Raw genomic sequence first — 15392 nt, 5'->3', positions numbered from 1 at the left:
CTAGAAGCATTTTTCGCAACCTAGTACAGTCAATGGTGCTAAGTCATCTAGACTACTGCAATGCACTATATGCTGGCTGTAAAGAGAATATCATCAAGAAACTTCAAACAGCCCAAACCACTGCAGCCAGACCCATATTTGGAAAGACAAAATACGAAAGTGCTAAACCCTAAGAGAAAGGTTACACTGGCTTCCAGTTAAAGAACGTACTGTGTTCAAGGTCTGCACGTTGGTTCATAAAATTATTCACGTAGATGCCCGGCCTACATGTTAGACCTTATTGACCTGCCACCCAGGAATGCTAAAAGATCAGCATGCACATTCCTAAATCTTCACTTCCCAAGCTGTAAAGGTCTAAAATATAGACTAACACATGCGTCCAGCTTTTCCTACATGAGCACACAGGTGTGGAATGCACTACCACTTGACCTGAGAACTATTTACGACCTACTGAACTTTAGAAAATTACTAAAGACTTATCTTTTCAATAAGGCATACCACAATGATCAGTAATAGGAATTCTATCACATCACTACTTCCTGTTACTCTGTTTTCTTTATACCGGATTGCCCAACTCTATTATGTTATACTTGTTCTTCATTTAATACCAATTGTTTCTTTACTCTTGAATGGCGAATACCAAGATGGAACATTGTAAGCCATATTGATCCTGCAAATAGGTGGGAAAATGTGGGATACAAATGCAACAAATAAATAAATTCCATTCAGGATTTTGTAGACCTCTATCATAACTCCCCCTCAGCCATCTCTTCTAGCTGAAGAGCCCTAACCTCTTTAGCCTTTCCTCATGTGAGTTATTCCATCGCCTTAATCATATTAGTCACCTTTCTCTATATTGTTTCTAATTTCGCTACACCTTTTGTGAAATGTGGCAACCAGAACTGCAAACAGTACCCAAGGTGCGGTCACACAGAGGAAAAATAGTAACCTGTAGACATTGGAATTGCTCATACCATGACAGGAATGAACCTCACTCCTAAGTCAGGATATGTGGAGTATGATCTCAGTCTCTCAGATTTACTGCTAACGCTCACCATAGTACTTGCATTATAACAAAGACAGCTTCTTTCTGCAGTTCATATCAGGTATAGAAAACCTATCCAGATGTGCCTGGAAGTTCTTTAGGATCAAGCATGTGGCACCCAAAATGATGGGAAATATTTCTGTATCTTTCTGCCACATTTTCTTGGTCTCAGACTGCATTTCTTGTTACTTGAGGATCTTGTGTGTAAATGTGGTAGTAAGCATTCAGACCACCAAATTTCAAACATATAGATACTAAATATAGATTAAATAGGGCAGACAAGGATGAGACATATAGGAGCCCAGCGATAAATGGCATAATAGCTGAACAAGAATCTCCACCTTGCTTGCTCTATGTGACAAGTAGTAAGCCAACACAGCACAGTATTCGCAAGTCCAAATGATTTCAACCACGCAAGAAGAATCTTATGATCAATAGTGTCAAAGGCTGCTGAAATATCCAATAAACCAAGAAGAAATGTGAGCAATGATCCTGGTCCTGATGAGTCACTTAATTGAGGAAAACAGGTGTATTTTCCTAAAGCTTAACTGAACTGTGTCCAAAATCTCAAAGATTGACAAAATTATTCAACTGAGTTAGGCCTGCTTTTTTTCAATACCTGTAGCTACAGAGGGCAAAGAACAAATCAGACAGTAATAACAAGGAACTGAAGGATCTAAAGATTCTTTTCAATAGTGGGTAGTAGACTGTTTCAATTGTCAGGGCTCCAGCAACGTACAAGACCTCAATCAGGCATTAACTATGGCACCTATTGCTGGAGCAATATCCTTCCTCATATGCCTGAAAACAAGAGGGAAATAGGTCCTGTAAAATGGTTTAATGTTATGTCTGAATGGTAGCCATTCTAGCATGAGTTACTCTTGCAATTGGGCTGAATAAGAAGAGCAATAAAGTTATTTTAAGTGGAATAGTTTTGGAAGCTGTGTCTCCAGTTGCACAGCTGTATTTTTATAGGCTTCCCTTCATTCCATAAATCTCTCTTTCCATAACTGTCTTTTTAATTTAAAAGTTGTTTCCACCTTCTAAGATTATATGCTAAATATCTGTGAACTATTACACACCCACAGGGAGTAATTCAGCTCCATCCAGATTGTGAGACGGAGCATTTGCAGTTCCTCTTTAGAGATATAATAAATTGGTATTGACCTCAGTTGGATTGACCACTACTAGAAACAGGATGTTGGCCTAGAAGATGGCTCTTTGGTCTGACCCAGTATAGCAGTTCTTATGCGGTTCACAGGAGGTACCTGAGTGCTGTAGAGCAATCTAAAAACTTTCTAATAGCCAGCCAAGTTAAGCAATTAAACTTCCTGCCAAAATAAACACAACTTTATACTAATTAAAATCATGCATGTGGCACATATGTTGCATGTCTTTTTAACATAAACCATATATTTAAACCTGATCTTTTAGAGATCTACCAGAAAGAGAATAACAACAAAACGAAACATCAAATATGAGAACTTGCAAGGTAAAAATCTAGTCAATGGATACAATTCTGACAGTTTTAGATCTCAATTGGGATTTTTGGAGTACAAATCAGTATACAAAAATTGCTTCAATGAGTTTAACATTTAGTAGGATAGTTATTAAGGTGCAATCAAAGTTGAGGTTTTACCGCATCTTAATTTGCCATGGGAGTGACTAACCTGAAGTAGCTCAGAATTGCAGGTTAGTCATGCCTGTGATGTATAAGTATCGCTACCTGTGATCAAACTCACAACCAGTGCTATTCGCACAGCCCGGTAGTATCAAACCTCATCTTAAAAAGGGATGGTCAAACTGCCAGTGATATTCCCCTTAACAACCTCTGTGCCAATGCCCTCCCTGCCTTGAAGACACCCTCTCCTAATGTCCCCCCAAATGCAACCCACCTCCTGAAAGCCCCTACCCCGTAAACACCTAACAGATGCCCTCCCCAAATATAACCCTCTTCTTGATGCCTCTCAGACTATAACCCCTTATAGACATTCCCTCCTGATGCCCCAATACAACTCTTTCTTGATGCTCCCTCACTCCAAAGCCCTCCCTATCACTCAATGCATCCCCCATCCTCCTGTTGGCTTCCCAAAATCTCTCTTTAATAATCCCTGATGTTTAAAGAGATAGGGGCAGGAGCAATTCCCCGTTGGTCCTGCCCTTTGCTGGCACTGGGTTTAAAATGGTGCTGGCAATCCCTAGGGGTAGTATCACCATAACTACTACTAGGGGTCAAGCTGCCATATAAGGCAAGGTCTACAGGACTACAAAATGGCACTACTGGTGCCATTTTGAACTTGGTGCCAGCAATGGGCAGGAGAAACTAGGGAGTTCCCCTAGACACAAGGGATTACTAAAGGTAAGACCCTGGGGAGGCCTATAGGAGAGTGAGGAGTGTTTTGGTAGTTTTTTGCCCAGTTTAAGAAGCAGCCAGGAGCATCAGGTTGCGGCCTTGTGGCCTGATGCTCCCAGTACAGAAAAATACTGCTGGCTTGTTATGTTCATTGCAAGCTGTATTATTTTGTTTACATAGTAATAAGCTATTTTGCATTCATTTGTGTGCTTTGCATCTCATTACTATGTATACAACAGTATTTAATATTAAGGGTGGACATTTAATGCACTATTAATGCGATTAATTTCTTTAAAAAATTTTGCTGCAATTACATTTTTTAAGAGTAATCTAGATTTTTTACTTCTGACTGTTGTCCAGCATTGCTTTGTCTCCCCTGCCTATCCTATTTCACCTTGGCATAAACATAGCAGAGGGGAGGCATCTGTGTCAGTTGTAGGTAGCATTTTGGAATCATTGCCAGAGACCCAATGAAGAGCAAGGTAAGTGTTAAGATAAATGCGAGGTAACTGTTCAGGGGTGGGTGGTTGGGTAACTCAAAGTTGTTGTGGTTCAACATTTCAATATCTTCATTGTATGTTTGACAGACCAATTGTGCTTAGTTGTAATGGGCATATTATGAATGTATTTCATATATATTAAATACAAATTTGTTAAAAAAAAAAAAAGTTAAATGCGAAGGGGGGGGTGGTGCTGGACTTGAGTGCTGGGGGCGGGGGTTCAGCATCAGCAGCAGGAGAGAAATGCATGTCTGTGGGTCAGGGGCAACAGGTTTAACAACAGAAGGGGAGCCACTTGGGTGTATGTACAGGGGAAGGATGCAGCAGGAAAGGAGAAAGATAGGTACCTGTATGGAAGGGAAGGGGAACAATGTGCTGTGGGAAGGAAGTGTGTGTATGTAACTTATCATTATATCCAGCAGGTTTAAACAATTTCCGTGTAGTGGGACTTTACTAGTACCAAGTCATCTAGCCCAGAGGTGCGACTAATCATGTAATTAAAATTTTTAATACCACGATTAATTTTGATTAAAGATTTTTAGCGTTCCTTACCCCTAATTGAATAACGTGTTGTGAAGGAAAATCAGCCACACTGAGCATTTGTTTAAAAGGATGTCTGGGCCAACGTTAAAAAAAAATTGAAAAGCATGTGTCCAAAGTGCATGCTGTGATTAAGTGTGATTAATTGTGCAATTAAAATTTTTAATCATTGCCCACCCTTATTTAATTTTAATGTGTATTACAGTGACATAACATTCATTACTGTCCCTTAGCACGTTAAGAGGCAAAGAACATGCATTAGGGCAGTAACACACGTGTGTTAACTACCTTGCTCTCCTTAGCAATGTATTCTCTGAAGTTGATTTTTAAACTATGTATATCCCCCGAAAACCTTTTTTCCTCAACATTCATTGCTGGCTTCAGGGCCAGCCTTATTTTTGTGATTCATATCAGAGGCCTGTTATACATTTGGGACTAGGGTCTGTGTCCGAGCACCAAACCAATTTTTATAACTGGACTGCTATGGACAATTAACCAGAATACACTGCTGTGATTGCAGAAATGTTTGTCCATATTCTTTCTAAATCATTTGTTACAGGGGTTATTTTAGGAGGTGGGAGAGAAAGTGCCCCTGCATTATATACACTTGGAGAATAAGTATATAATGTGATTCTTGCAATGTCATAATCATCTTCTTTCTGGTTCTTTCTCTTATGACAACAAACTCCCCTTTTATCAACAAGCCATCTCTCTGAGGAACAGTTTGTTTTACTGAAACCATCACTTTAAACTTCACTTTGAACTCATGCTTTATTTGCAAATGTACAAAGTACACCATCATTCAAAATTGTGAAATAAAGTGAAATATACGGTGGTAAGGAAGAATTACAGTGAAATTTAGATTTATTGCTGCTACTAAAATTATCTATATTAAAGTGAGAACAGAATTGTCACAGCCATGGCCGTGCCCCGGCTTACCTTGTATCAGTGGGGCCGGGTTTTATGGTTCAGTCTGGAGCTCTGGGCTGCATTGCTGCTCAAGCAGGCCGCTCCCTTGCAGTTCCTCTAGCACAGACCAAAGCCACCTCCCCTGGTCGCGCACATGCACTTTGAGCCCAGTCTTAAAGGGCCAACGGACCACTTGAGCGACCAATGATATCTTGTTGGGGTCCATAGAAGGAGTCTCTTCTGTTTTGCCTTTGCACAGGTCTCCCAGCTTTGGCCTGGTGTGTGTTGCTATGCCTGTCCTGGTTTCAGTATGTCTCTCCTGCCAGCCTGTCCGCCCGCCCGCCTCTGCTGCATGTCTCTCCAGTCTGCCTGCCTGCCTGCCCTTGTTCTAGTTCGTCTCTTCAACCTGCCAGCCCTTGTTCCACTCCATGCCTCAAGCCAGCCTGCCCTTTTTCCGTGCCTCCTGCCAACCTACACTTGTTCCTGCTCCCTTCCTTGGACTGACTTCCTGGCTTTGACCCTGGGTTGTCTCCTCAAATCCTCTGGCCCGCCGCCTGTCCTGACTGCTTCTTGCCTGAATGTGCCATGAACATTGCCTGCCCTGGCTCCTGGGATTGTTGGAATTTCTTGAGCCTCTTCAGTACCATTGTTGGTTTCTGGACCAGCTCACCTGCTGTGGCCTCCGTTACAGTACCCCTTATTCTCCAGGTGCACCTCTAGACTTGGCCAGCTCTGGTCCTAGCCTGGGTTTGGCAGCACCAACTTGGCTGCAGCCCAAGGGCTTACCCTCCCCGGTCTATGAGAAGAATCTTAAGAATAACTTGTCTTTCCTGACATGGAGGGTAATATTATAACACTAGTAAAAAAGGCCCGTTTCTGGAGCGAATGAAACGGGCGCTAGCAAGGCTTTCCTGTGCCCCCCCCCCCCCCGAATGCACCTTGGTTGTTAGTGAGGGCATTGCGCCGCCGTGGCCGCCGTCGATGTGTGACTGTGGCCCCCCCCCCACCCAACGCACCTTCGTCGTCAGTGGGTGGCCCATTGCGGCGCCCTGGCCGTCGTCGATGTGAGTGACTTGCTCCGCCTCCGCCCTCAACGTCATAACGTTTGACGTGAGGGCGGGGCCCCGAGACTGTGATTTTGTTGGCTTCAGAGCTTCAAACTTACGAACCTTGGCTTCAGTGACGTCATCAGACAATAGAACGTTGAGGGTGAGTTTTATATATATAGATGTCTCCTCTGTGTGAAGGCCAGGTAGGTGCCTTATTTTGTGGTTATTTTATAAAATACTGTAGGCATAGTGGCAGAAATCATGCCTAGATTGAAGCCGAAGGAAAAACAAAGAGGCTGAGCAATGCTGGGAGTTCTACGACCAATGACAGGGCTTGCAACACCAAAAAAGGAGTCTTTAAAAGTGTATCCTGAAGTAAAACCCAACATGGCCATGTTTCACCCTCAGGCTACATCAGGGGTAGCACATCACAATCATGATTGCTTCTATAAATAGGCAACATTATTATGGGAAGGGGAGCAATGTTCCCTCTAATCTGTGCAGGAGTCCTCCAACTACATTGCTGCCAGTAGGGGATGGTGCATCAATACTGAGTTTTCAGTTGCTAGGTAGAGATAGGTCCTCTGGAGTCCTAAAGAACATAATTATCCCTCACAATTGACAATGTGATACTGAAACAGCCCCCCCCCCCCACACACACACTGGTAGGCATATATATATGGAGGACTTGTGTAGTACCGTGAGGCTGCTGCGAGAGATTGCAACAGCCATTTTCTTTTAGCAGCCACAAAGTACAGGAGCAAGTAGGCTTTGCTCCTGCTCCCATTGCCCCCACTTGGACCACCAAGGATATCAAGTAGGCCTAGGGGGTGGGCCTACCTGGTTTGAGGGGGTTGGGGCAGTTCTGGGGGAGGGGGATTGTGTCCCACACAGTCTGGGGGGAGGGAGAAAAAAAGGAGGGGGGCATCAAAGATAAATAAGTTATGTGAGTCCCAGCCAATATTCAGGGTTGCGACCTGCAAACCTAACCTGGTTAAGTTAGGATAGCTTATAAACTGTCCTAACTTAACCAGGTTAGATATGCAGATCCCAGCACTGAATATTGCCAGCACCCGCATGACTGCTGGCTCCTCCCCAGTGGTGCCCCTTATACCGCCCCTGACCTGCCCACTTTTAACACGGGCAGTCAGAGCCAAAATTCAGCAACACTACCTAATTTAGTTTCGCTGAATATCGGCAGTTGGGCACCTCACCACAATTTAAGCAGGCCAGAGCCTCTCCTTCCCATTTAAATTACTCTGAATATTAGCCACAGTATATTTAAATGAATGGTAATGAGGCCATTAGACATTTCTCTGCAATGCAAAGCAGTTAATAGGAAATTGTAAAGCACTCACAGCGCCAGGTTCGTGGCAGTGTAGAGGATTTATTGGGAATTTACTGCCTTTTCTTTCTATAGTTATATATACCTGCAACTTTAAAAGACAGTTCAGAAGTACTACTACTACTACTACTATTAGCATTTATAAGTAACTGTTGTGTCGACATAACAGCATTTCACTGTGCATATGACCAAAGAAAACAAAAGCCCCAGCACCCATTCATATGTGCTGTTCTGTGCTAAATATTTGCCTCATGGAAATTTTATGTGCAAGAAATTTTATGAGGCTGATATTTGTGTACATATACGTGCTGGCACTTCATTTTCTTTTGAGCATGCACACATTGAAGCCGCCCTCACTGCAGAACCTTTGGCCCCAATGCTCAGAATTCCTGTGGTTAACCAACAGTGCAGAAACAATACAGCCAGAACAGTGCAGAAAATTAGGTCACCAATGCTCAAAGGAAATGGTATGCAAATTATATGCACGCTGTTAAAGTGAAAGCAAGGAAGGGGGAACATCCATAGTGCATGTGCAGAAGAGTTTCACAGTAAGCCCAGCTCCTGTGCACATGCACCAGGCAAACCCGAATGTGCACACATTGGTTCTGTTTTCTGCACCTTTAAATATAAGCTTTGCATTTTTTTTTAACTTGAAAGGCTTATATTTAAAGGCAGGAAACAGGCACCAATATGTGCTTTCACTTTCGGATTTGCTCAGACTCAGGCACATTTGTTTCTCACTACTGGTGCTTACAGGCTTGCATGGGTTTCCTTCTGCTTCAAAATGAAAGAAGAACAGGCAGATTTTAAAAGAAAGAATCATGAGAAATCCTCTCTTCAAACACCGTAATGCCTGCTCTGAGCTGGCAGTAAGGGTAGCTTTATTTTGTGCGCTGTTCTCTGCGCGTCGGAAGGGAATAGGAAAAGGCTTCATTAATATCTGTTTGACTACATTAGCATGCTATTTGTGCTAATAGTTGGCACGCTCATTGCTTCCCATGCTAATGCCTCTGAATATGCAGGCGCTAGTCCGGCGCTAATGGACTCTTGTGCCTGCGTTTGCTTCTCAGGATTGGGGTCTTTGTGCACCTGTATCCAGCAGGCTTTTCCTGTAAAGCGCACAAGTTCTGAATTTGCATTTCATTAGCTTATTGCATTGCCACAGAATATTTTCTGGCTAATTTTATGGTAGAAGCTATGTGTTCAGCCATCGGCAGGCAGCTCTACCACTGGCTTTCTGTGTCTATCTTTCCTCTGCTTTAGGTCTACAGAAGGGTGCAAAGTGACTCAACTTGACAGCCTCAGATGCACTTCAATACCAAGTTAGAGTGGTTTGTTGGAAAAGACTCTAATCCTCTCCAAATAACCTCTGCCTCATCCTAAAGCAGGGTGGAGGGGTGTGGAGAGTCAATTCATTAACAAACTAGTGGTTAACGCCTCTTTAACAGGCCATTTTGCCACAGTTACTGCTTAATGGCCTGTTTAGCAGAAACCTACCACCACACCAGGGCTCCAATCTCAGACTTTTATCTAGTGTTCTTGCACAAGTTCCAGGAAAAAAACAAAACAGTTTGATAAGATTGTTTCATGAGGGTAGAAGTTATCAGCAACTTCACATGAAATTGTACTCTTTACAAGCTTCTGTCTGCTCTTCACTGACCCTGACCATCCCTGTTTTCTATGCAAATGTAGGCACAATATGCTGGAAAATAGTTTACAAACCCTAGATCACCCAGGCACAAAATACAATAGAAGAGGAATAAGGAGCAAAGGGAAACATATTTTAAAAAAATTATGTTTTGTTACAGCAATGCCCAAATACTGATTAATGCTGAAATTTGAGAGACAAAGGATCTCATTTTCAAAGCACTCAGATTTACAAAATTCCTTAGGTTACTATGAAACTTTGTAAGTCTAAGTAAATGGGACTAAAATCATTCTGACAATTTAAGGATGCCATGTAAATATGACCACTACACTTCTCAACTTTCTCCAATGTACAGTCACACATCTTTTCTGCAGTGTAGCATGTGAGTTTCTATTGACTGACCAGGAAGGGTGTAGAAACGGTGAAAGATACACTGAACAGAAATGAAAAAATTGAATGCAGTTACAGTTTAGGGCCATTCTAAAATTCTTAACAGGGAAAGCTACAGATGAAGGCTATGGAACTTCCGAGGGCCTGACGGGGAATTTCAGCTGTGCTTTAAAGGAGGTATGGTTGATTTAAAGAACTCTACTGGTGAGGAGAGCCACTTTGGAATGAGATCTTCAGGTCTTTACAAGCTTCTCCTGTCAGCTTTGTCACTGACTCTAAAGCCCTGTGTTTATAGCATGTAGCAACTACATAGAAAACCTCATAAGAACATAAGAGCTGCAATTCTGTGTCAGACCAAAGGTGCATCTATCCCAGTATCCTGCCACCAGCAGCAGCCAATCCAGGTCACAAATATCTGGCAGTCCCAAGAAGTAGCAAGATGTCATGCTACTGACCCCAGGAATAAGTAGTGGATTTCCCCGGGTCTAACTCAATAACAATTTTTGGACTTTTCCTCCAGGAATTTGTTCAAACCTTTCAAAACTCAGCTATATTAACTGCTTTTACCACATCCTCCAGCAATGAGTTCCAGAGTAGAGAATGACACGGGGACCCGTGGTAACCACGGGGATGGGAACAGGGACGGCTCCTGCAGGGACGAGATGGGGACAGATCCCAAGGGGATGCGGCGGGGACAGAGCCATGGAGATGAGGACAAACTTTATCCCATGTCATTTTCTACTCTGAAGCCTGTTAATGAACTGGACTGTTATTTATGTTTGAGTGATGCCTACAACGATATTTTGATTTTGGGGGGGGGGGGGGGGGAAACAAACATGCTGGCCACAACTAGCAAAATCTGCATGGGGGATCATGTACATCCTGCAACCACCTCATCTTCTAAGAAGACATCTTCTATTGCAGGAAGGACTGTGGAAGACTTGAGAGCTAGATTGAATTCTGAGATTGTTGATGACTTAGAATTAGAAAAGGTGCAGAGAAGGGTGACGAAGTTTAATTACACGGATCTCCTCTGGAACCTTTTTTAAAAATCGGCGTTTCATTGGCCACCCTCCAACGAGCAGCTAGGTATTCGTGATCTGGATTAGCCACTGTTGGAAACAGGATGCTGGGCTTGATGGACCTTTGGTCTTTCCCAGTATGGCAATACTTATGTACTTATGTATTTGTAATTTATACACAACAGTTGCACAGAATATTTTATATTTAAATCGTTTTATTAAAGTATAAAAAGGAACAGTTGCACAGAATATTGTTCCTTTTTATACTTTAATAAAATTTATACTTTAATAAAAAGATTTAAATATAAAATCATAAGTGTTTGAGGCTTCTGCAGATGAGGACAGAGCCCAAGGGTACGGGGTGGGAATGGAGACAGAACCCACTTTGCCTCCGTGTCATTCTCTGTTCCAGAGCTTAACTATGCATTGTGTGAAAAAAAAGTCTGTATGTTTTTAAAAGTACCACAGCACCCTGGTAAATTTCAGACAATATCTGATTATTTTCAGAACTATAAATGCATAAATTTACATTTCAACCTGCTTAAACAGTTTTATTGCATGAAAATGATACCAATGTGCAAGTCAAGTTTGGCTAATCAGCAGAAAACCTCATCATCTTTGTTTTCATTATACTACGTATTCAAGAGAGTATCTCAAAATACCTCTTCAGTCCCTTTTCAAAATGGGCTATTTGTAGGTTATGAAAATGGTCCAAAAATGAGTTTGTGAGACCACACAGATTCCTTCTACAGATATGCTGTGAACTCCATAAGTTCATGCACTGCACTGGCATTTGATCATTCTTCTGATGATCCAGTAGACTAGATCAGTCCATCAAGAATCCAATTTTCCCAGGACCAATACAATCACTGTTTCCTATAATCTGCGTGGGATTCCTCTATATATATACCAGCCAGTGGGGGTCAATGTTTCACTATAACATTTTTTATAGTGAGGGAGAGAAAAACTCTGTAGGACTCCCAGGAACTTGGCTGTGTCTAGTGATCGAAAGCACAATATTGAATCAGCACCCCCTACTGGCAGCAATGCATTTGGAGGTCTCCTGCTCAGCTTTGAAGGCACAGTGAATACAACTGCTAGAATTCTACACTTTAAATTATCTTTATTATGAAGTGAGTAGTACAATGTTCTAAAGATACCTCAATACTGCAATAAAAGAATTAAACAATTCTCTTAAAAATCAGCAACTGAAAAAAATAACTTACAATAAATGAATTTTGATTATGTCCATATCACTGTTCCCTTTAAGCTAAGCGGGAGTCCTCCATCTATAGTCTTGCCAGTAGTGGTGGGGGTGGGGGGTTGCTGTTTCACTATCACATTTTCAATAGCGAGGGACAGGTAAGCTCTGCAAGACTCTGGGGAACTAGCCTGTCCCTAGCAATTGAAGACACAATATCGAAGCACCATTCTCCACTGACAGCAGTGAAGTTGGAGGACTCCCACTCAGCGTAGAGGCAACAGTGGTCCATATGCTTTCTTATGAATACTGGATTTAATGCAGATACTCTTAGTAGATTAAAGTAGAAAGTCACATAATACTAACTACCGAACCAAGTGTACCATAACTGAATAGCATGAGAGGCAAAGAACAGGAGATTATGGCTAATTCAAGACCACCTTTCTTGAAAACTCCAGTCAGCAATTTCTCTTTAAAACAGAACTTCTCAAACTTGCATTTAGTATTCCAGGGGCAGTTGGGTTTTCAGAATATCTAACAATGAATATGCATGATTTCAATGTGTATGCAGCTGAGATCCAGTATGTGCAAACTGATCTAATGCATATTCATTTTGAATTCCTGAAAACCTGATGGGATTGAGAGGAGGACTCTGTCTTGAGGACAAGCTTGAGAACTACTGAAACTGTTGTCATCTTACATGGTACAAAGTCCGTAAATAGTCAGTCTAACAATTAAAATGATAGATGAACCATTGAACTGCTGCCCTACAACTCCAAGGAGCCCTTAGGGAGCCAATCAAACAAAGGTTAAAAGTCATCTTTCAAGCTAACTAGCTAGGTAGCTATACAGGCACAATTTTATGACAGGAACCTTAAAAATATTTCTTAAGAACGCATCTGTTTTATGCAGGGAACATGGACAACTATGCATCCCTGTCAAATAGGCTCCCACAAGACCATATGGCCTATCAAGTCTGCCCATCCATGCCATCTACTCTCTCTAGCACTCCCTTAGAGATCCTATGTACTTGTCCCAAGCTCTCTTGAATTCAGATACTGTTTTCATTTCCACTGTTTCCACTGGGAGAGTTCACCACCCTTTCTGTGAAGAAATATTTCCTCAAGTTACTTCTGAGTAGAGAGTTGCACGGGGACAAAAATCTTACCCATCCCCGCCCGTCCCTGCTGGAATCTTACCCGTCCCCACCCATCCCCACTGGAATCTTACCCATCCCCACCCATCCCCGCAAAAATTTAAATCATCCCAACCCGTCCCCACAAGAATTTAACCCATCCCCACCCATCCCCGTAAGAATTTAACCCATCCCCACCCATCCCGGTAAGAATTTAATAGTACATAGAAAGTTCCAGTCAGCTCCCTCAGTCTCTTTCTGGATTTGAGCCACAGCACTGTAGGCAAGCAAAGGAACGGAAGTTTGAACTTGGAACTCTGGTGCGCACATGTAAGATTTGTCTCTGATTCACTGGCAGTGAGTGCTGAGAGGCCGCCACATGCACGCGCCAGTAGGTCAGGTGACATCTGATTCTCGTGCCTGTGTCAGAGCTGAAGTCTGTGCACCAGCCTGGGAGCAAAGAGGATTAATAGTAACATAGTAAGTGACAGCAAATAGACCTGAACGGTCCATCCACTCTGCCCAATAGTCACACTCATGATCAATTCATCATTAAATCAACGAGTGTGATATTATATACTTGATTATGGTCTTTCTTTCGTGTTTCTGGAACAAAGACCACAGAAGTCTATCTGGCCCCATCCTTATGTTCCAACTGCTGGAGTTGCCATCGAAGCCCACTCCAGCCTATTCATGTTCTCATTTGTGGGACACAGACCGTAAAAGTCTGTCCAGCACTGTCCTCATGTTCCAGCCACTGAAGTTGCTGTCTAAGCCCTTTCCAGCCCATCCTACACCAGATTGCCATGTATGAGACACAGACCATACAAGTCTGCCAGGTATCAGCTCTAGTTCATCACAGCCAGAGTTGCCATCTAAGTGTCACTTGACATAGCCACACACATGCAGCCATTTAAGGTTAGCTTTTATATAACTTCCATTTTCTAATTAGAGATCCTCTGTGTTCATCCCACGCCTTTTTGAATTCCGTCATCATTTGTGACTCTACCACCTCCTTAATGGAAGACTTTCCACATTTATGCTGTTAAAGCAAGGAAGAAGAGGAGGAGGAGGAGACAGCACTCAAATAAATTGGTATTTGGTAGATGAGAGGCTGGTGCAGGTGCAGCTTACACTTCCACGGGAAGCCCACAGAACTGGTTCCATCCCCGCGGGAACCCCGCAGGAACTGCCTCCGTCCCCGCGGGAACCCCGCAGAACTGGTTCCATCCCTGCGGGAACCCCACAGGAACTGCCTCCGTCCCCGCGGGAATCCTGCGGGTTCCGCGGGATTCCCGCGGGGACGGAAGCCGTGCAGCTCTCTACTTCTGAGTCCATCCCCTTTCACCTTCATCTTATGCCCCCTCGTTCCATTCCTTTCAATTGAAAGACTTGCCTCTTGTGCATTTATGCTGCATAGGTGTTTAAATGTCTATCATATTTCCCCTTTCCTGCCTTTATTCCAAAGTATTCATATTGAGATGTTTAAGCCTGTTCCCATACACTTTATGATGAAGACCATTGACCATTTTAATAGCTGCCCTCTCAACCAACTCCATCCTGTTATATCTTTTTGAAGGTACGGTCTCCAGAATTGTGCACAACGTTCTAAATAAGATCTCACCAGACTCCTCTTATACAGGGACATCACCTCCTTTTTCCTACTGGCCATTCCTCTCCCTATGCACCCAAGCATCCATCTAGCTTTCGGTGTCACCTTTATTATCCCTTCACTTCACCATCCCCCCCCCTACCTGTTACACTTGTGGTGGTAAATGGGAGCCCTCCAACCCCCCCCCCCCCCGAAAACCCACTGTACCCACATGTAGGTACCCCCCTTCACCCATAAGAGTTATGGTAATGGTGCACAGTTGTGGAGAGTGAGTTTTGGGGGGGATTTGGGGGGCTTAGCACACATAGAGGGGCACAATCGAACGCAAATGCCTATCTCCATAGGCATTTATCTCCGAGAACGGGTCCGTGAAGTGGCGGGCCGAACCGTATTTTCGAAAAAATGGACGTTTTTGAGCTGGGCATTTGTTTTTTTTAGCGATAATGGAAACTAAAAACGCCCAGCTCAAAAACATCCTAATCCGAGCCATTTGGTCGTGGGAGGGGCCAGGATTGGTAGTACACTGGCCCCCCTGATATGCCAGGACACCAACTGGGCACCCTAGGTCAGTGCGGTGGACTTCAGAAAAAGCTCCCACATGCATAGCTCCCTTACCACAGGTGCTGAGCTCCCAACCCCCCTC

The 15392-nt window shown here is 43.1% G+C and overlaps 1 protein-coding gene across 2 annotated transcripts in view; it reads right to left on the bottom strand.

The window, feature by feature from the left end:
• The window catches only part of IGF2 (insulin like growth factor 2), a 51656-nt gene that overhangs the window by 17265 nt on the left and 18999 nt on the right, over positions 1–15392 (bottom strand). The gene's annotated exons all lie outside the window — the stretch shown is intronic.

This window comes from Microcaecilia unicolor, chromosome 4, assembly GCF_901765095.1.
Source record: "Microcaecilia unicolor chromosome 4, aMicUni1.1, whole genome shotgun sequence".
In the NCBI taxonomy this organism is placed as follows: Eukaryota; Metazoa; Chordata; class Amphibia; order Gymnophiona; family Siphonopidae; genus Microcaecilia; species Microcaecilia unicolor.
This window is presented reverse-complemented; position numbering and strand designations above follow the sequence as displayed.